Source organism: Aptenodytes forsteri, unplaced genomic scaffold (genome assembly GCF_000699145.1).
Source record: "Aptenodytes forsteri isolate BGI_AS27 unplaced genomic scaffold, ASM69914v1 Scaffold149, whole genome shotgun sequence".
NCBI classification, from domain to species: Eukaryota; Metazoa; Chordata; class Aves; order Sphenisciformes; family Spheniscidae; genus Aptenodytes; species Aptenodytes forsteri.
This window is the reverse complement of record NW_008795560.1, coordinates 419,774-425,773: the sequence shown is the minus strand read 5'-3', so window position 1 is coordinate 425,773 and position 6,000 is coordinate 419,774.

The window sequence follows — 6,000 nt, the reverse complement described above, 5'->3', positions numbered from 1 at the left end:
GGTCACTGCAGCAGAACAGCTTCTAGTGAAACAATAGTGGGAGAAAAAGTCGTGAATTTCTGGGTTTAATCCTGCCTCGAGCAGAGACGAGTTGTGTGGCTCTAGGTGAGCCACAGGACTATGTGAGTCAGTATGTAAAGTGAGAAAACCAGCATATCCCAGAGTCATGGCAGGCTCCGTTCGTTCATCTTTCCACACAGCTTAAAATCAGATCAGTGCCTGACCCGATTTCTTCTCGTACTAAAAAGAGCAATACAGGATCATACTGGCCGTGGTCATTTCTTTTAGCTGGAGATTTCTTTTCCCCTCTTCTTCCATTGTCTCCCACACTGGTGCTGCTGCTTTCCAAGATGGTCTGAAGCTAGCGAAATAGTTTTTTCTCCTAAATCTTTTAAATCATGTAAATCCTCCCAGCGTACCAGCTGACATTTTAGATGTTGCGGTTTTGCACTTGTGCCAGGAAGCATTCAGCATGTTACAGTTGCTTATGCTGTCGTATTTTTTTAAAGAAGGGAAAACAGTTCCTTCCTCTCGTGTCTCCAGCAGAGAGACTGTTTCTCCTTGAGGAAGAAGTTCACATGATCATATAGATGCGTCAGATAAATCCCTTCCCACGTTTGATATTTGCGAAGTTGAATGATTGTTATTCCAAAGCCAATAGCTGGGATGGTTGTGTGATTTAATGTCTCCGGAGCAATTTTTTCTTCTGTTCACAAGCTCTGAAAAAATGAAGTCTAAAAATGAAATCCTTCAACTTAGAAAGACTCATTAACCAAACACTCTCAACCACGTTATCTTCACAAATATTTCTCCCTGTTTGTTTAAAGCTGGCCAAGAGTTCCAGAAATACTTTTTAAGATAACAAAAATGGGCATCCAGATCGGAAAGGAGCTCTGTATTTAGAAACTCTGAAATACTACCGGGGGGTGGCTGTGCTGTTAACTCTTTTCTGGTTGCTCTGAACCTCCATGGCGTTGGAGGGTGAGTCACGGCATTCTTCTTCATGTAAATGTTTTTCCCTTCCTAGACGATTTAGAAAAAAGTACTCTAAGGGAGTCTAATAATGCAATACCATCTCTAGTCCCATCATTGAGTTCAAAAGGGTTGTTGCCCGAGAGAGACTCAAACAAGCGGTTTCCGAAGGCAGTGTAGGGCAAGGGCTGACAAGGCTCAGCATTCACTGCACCCGCTGCACCGGGGGCAGAAACAGCCACAGGCTTCATTCTGGAAGGGAAGGAAGGGGAAGAACTGAGGGCTGAGTGTTGGTTTATCAGGGGATCTTACAAACCAGCTTCCTGCTGCAGAACACACTTGAGAACACTCAACCTTTACTACAAATTCACACGCACAAATTTTTAAAACGTACGCTGAGGGTGTCATGTTATTGCAAAATTGAGAGTGTCCAGAGGGCCTTGCTACACTTGACCTCCACAGGCGTTGCAGTGGCAGAGGCCAGTGATTTTCCGCTAATATAAATAATAGTTCAGTCCTGAATTTGCTGTCTTCGTGAGACAGTGGCAGAAGGTTTTTTCCAGACTCTAGAGGATGGCTTACAATTTTTAATTAAAACGTGGGTTAGTATAACTGTATATGTTGCCGTGTTTTTAGGGGCTTGTGCAGAACACAATGCCTTGACAGGCCCACAATGCAGTTCTTGTGGATATTTTCTTTTCAAAGCTGTCTTTTCCAAACATGTATTTAATATCGTTACAGTCTTCAAACAATTTCATGCAAGAGCCAGCAAAGCAAAGCAGAAACGGACACGCTGGTGCCCGTGTGTGTGTCAGAAAATTGCACTGCACTAGCAGTGGTTTCTGGGCTGAGAAATAGTCCCTGCAAGAACACAGAGCCTTTGGTGACAGTAAAAACGAAGTGTCTCTTTTCCTGTCCTGCTTGGATGGGTTTCATCTCAGCGCCTTGAAGCTGCCTACGAGGTAAGTATCTAACCCATGGTAGTTATCGAGCTCTCTCTCTAGCCAGTGAAGATCGACAGACGGGTTGAATTGCTCTCTGATTCTGATCTACCACTGCTCCCTTAGTCCTGGCCTCTACTTACTGTCACAGGAACGTTGATGTCTTATTTTTAGATGAGTTTTTGTGGTTTTAGAATGAAAGTCTGATTGTAGCCGGATACTAATTTCAGTGAAGAAAATAACATGCAAAACCTGACGCATGCTGGTCAACGAGGAACGTGCTGGGCAGTGGTAATCCCGACTCAATTATCTGTCTGTAAGGGTTGAAATTTAGTTAGCGTTTTATGGTTAGGCACCAGCTGGTGTTAAGATGTTGCTTAACTGAAGAGCCATTATTTACCATTAATAAAACTGATACCATGACACATTCCTTATGGTGTAGATGTGCTATCATATCTTGGCAACGGTAGCAGGAGGAATTATTCTGCCTGGCTTGCAGTCTTGTCTTCATTGTAAAAGGAAAAATAATGAGGCTGTAATTACCCAGCTTGGAACTAAATGAACCCAACTGAAAATGCTGAATGATGAAAGATGACTCCTAACAGCTTCCCAAACTTAGCTTGTTTGGATACCATCACTGACGGTGCCAGTGTCAGCTCCTGGCTCTCGCTGGGCTGTATCCATAGCCAGCAGGCACAGCTCAATTGTTTGGACTGTGGTGGCGTCCCAGTTTGAAGTACCGTTGAACAAATAGCGGTAATTATACCACAAGCCCTGCCAAAACGACCTGTTTACATGAGGAGGTCAGCGTGCAGCAAATTAGGATGAAATTAATAGCACACAAGCCCCTCCATATTAATTCTTGGGGTAAAGAACCCTATCATGTAGTGGTTTACTCCAAATTAGTAATTACTTTGCAGGTGGGATCACACACTCCTCCCTCCAACATCCAACATTTCAATATCAAATCTATGAGGTTTCTCTCATTTTGCATCTTAGATTTATCTAATAAACCAGTAGATTCAATGAGTCTTTTTTTTTCCCTTTGTGCAAATAAAGATGGGAAAAGGGAGGTCTGTTATTCCATTAATTCTAGTTCTCAGTTTCACACAATTTCTTGTTAGCCAGCAATGCAACAGCTAGCAGACTTACTTCCCAAATTGGTTTAGACACTGAAAAGCTGGCGACCTTCTGCCTTCAGCACAGAAGTGATGCGTTTGGTGGAGCTGTTGGAGAGACGAGGATGAACTTCCCATAGCAATGAAGAGGCATAAAGGAATGCTCCTGGGTGCCCAACTGGCTACATTCTTGTTCAACTCATCTTTGAAGACTGCTGAGATTTAATTGTATTATTAATGATATGTCACAGTGTCTGGAGACTTGGATAAATAATAACTAAAAAGGCCTCTTAGTCAACATAAAGAGGATTTTCCCTCCTGGTTGCTCAGTTTGAGCCCCCATTTCTGCAGGAAAGCAGGCAGCGCTGCCGTGGAGCACACACCTCTTGTCCAAACAGTGAGATCTCCTGCTGGTTGCCATAGCGATGGAGAGAGCGGAGGCCGTTTGGGGTAGCAATTCTGCAACGCCAGCGCCCGTTCCGTTCAGCGTCCCCTTGCTTAGCAGCGCAGTCAGCCAGGTCCCAGCGACTACGGCCAGCTTGAGACGGGCAGCTTGCGAAGTGCCCATCTACAGAGTGGGCCATTTTACAGCTATTTACCTTGTTGTAGAGATCGCTCCCTTGAACATGCCTTTGCAGGATGGCCAGCATATAGAAATACGTTGAAATCTAGAAATATATCTGTCCACATAGAAATAATGGCATGACTGTCGCACCGATGGCTTGCAGCATACACGGCAGGTCACAAATACTGCAGCCACCTTTGCACGCAGGGAGGAGCTGCTAGGCAGCACAGCAATTTGGGCAAAGGATATTTTGGACGGCGGCTGGCACTTATATCTCGCTCAGTATCAGAGGGCAAGGAACCCAGATCCAAACCCAGACTTTTAGATCAAATATGACCGAAACTTTCTGAGTCAACATAAAGAGGATTTTCCCTCCTGGTTGCTCAGTTTGAGCCCCCATTTCTGCAGGAAAGCAGGCAGCGCTGCCGTGGAGCACACACCTCTTGCAAACAGTGAAGGATTTTCCCTCCTGGTTGCTCAGTTTGAGCCCCCATTTCTGCAGGAAAGCAGGCAGCGCTGCCGTGGAGCACACACCTCTTGTCCAAACAGTGAGATCTCCTGCTGGTTGCCATAGCTATTAAAGGGTCTTCTGCAAGACCTTCTTATAAGACATCCAACTCGGGATTGTATGGAGCTAAGGTTTTAATGTATGGCTCGAGGAAGCTGATGTCTAGATTATTCTTGCGATGGATAATCTGAATAAAGATTCTTGATGCTTTATCAGGCCAAGTTTTACAAAGCTGAAAACAATTACTTGAGAGATGTTATAAAAGGAAATTATTTAATCAACAAAAGTGAGTGGCAACTGGGATCTGTATGAAAACATTAAACTCTGTGTCCAAAAAGCTATAAACCTGCATAAAAGGGAAAATTTTACACCTGACCAAAAAAACCCAGCCCAGCTTTGGGAGAAAGCAAGAATCTGAAACAGATATAGTGAATTAAGGGATTAAGTGGAACCCTTTAAAAACTGGAAATGCTAGAATAATGGTAAGGGAAGAGTCATGACACAAAAAGCAGTAAATAAAATACATCTCAAGAGGAGTGGGGAGTGAGATTGGCCATTATTAGGTGAGGAAGGTCTGCTGGCATGGACCCACGAGAGCATCGGGCTGTCCATCTGCGACGGACGTGGAAGAGCTGCCAGTAACAGCGTGGACAAGGTTAATGTTCTGGGCTGGGTGATAATCTGTCTCGGTAGCGGTCGTTTAGCCTTCTGTCCTTCCACTAGCCAACTGCCAAAAGGAGATGATAATACCTCTTTCCTTTATTTTTGTCTGTCTTGGCTATTTAAAGGATTAAGCTTTCTGAGGCTGGGACTAGATCTACTACTACAGTAGGGATGGAGCGTGGGATCTCAGCCTGAGACACTGGTGTAACACCACCAGGATCACTTGAGAAATTGTGGCTCTGCCACAGGCTCTGCCTCCTGGCAAATCCCATGCCCCACAGCATCCCGCATTCCTCCCAGGAGCCAGCACCGTACTCTGCCCGCACAGTCAGTAAGGAACAGCAGGGTTTTGTCAGCCCCTGTGTCCACCCTGGGGTGGCAGAGCCCTTCTCTGGGCCACCCGATATGCAGGGTGGCCCCGTCACCTTTGCTTACGCCTCCCTGTGTCAGCCCCTGCACAGCTGGGCAACACCTGAAAACCAGGGCAGGTTCCCAGTACGGTGCTGGGAGCAGAGGGCTGTAGGCAATGCCCGAGTGAAATGCTCCCAAGTCACTAGGCAAACCTGTTTTTATTTCATGTACACTGTCAGCACAAACAGAGTATTTTGTTCCCTGACCGGAACATGGAGCTCTTCCCACGGAGCGCCCTGAACTCCTGCTGCTCTGACCAAATCGCAGGGATGCTGCACCTCCCCAGTCTTAGTCTTTATGGCCTCGGGAACAGTTAGAACAGATAAACAGCACCGTGTCTAAGGGCATGAGATGGCAGAGGACACAGGAACAGCCTTATTGAGCTTACCCTGGCTGCCGCAGTGGCCAGCTGCTTCACGAGAAGGTATCCAGTTACGCACCCCCTTAATGAACTGACACAGAAAGCAGGGAAACGTGCCAGGAGGTTAGGCTGAATTTTTTCCCGACCTTAGGTAGAGAGTGAGTGTATGTGGTGAAGCCTGAAGATTGCAGTCCTTTGACTCACAACAGAGGATTCATAACCTGAGTCTGATCCCTCACCATTCCAAAGCAGGAGTACTCCGTTCAGAGTCCGTGGAATAAAATAATGTGAAAGCCCATTTAACTGAGAGCACAAGTCAGGATCAAAATATTTACATGGCTCCTGCACATCTGCAACAGGAATCCTTGTCTGGCTGCCAAACACTGGGGAAAAATCATAACCGTTGCCTGGGTGGCTCTGGCATATGTTATAAAACTGGCAGAGATGACTGTTTTCTTCTC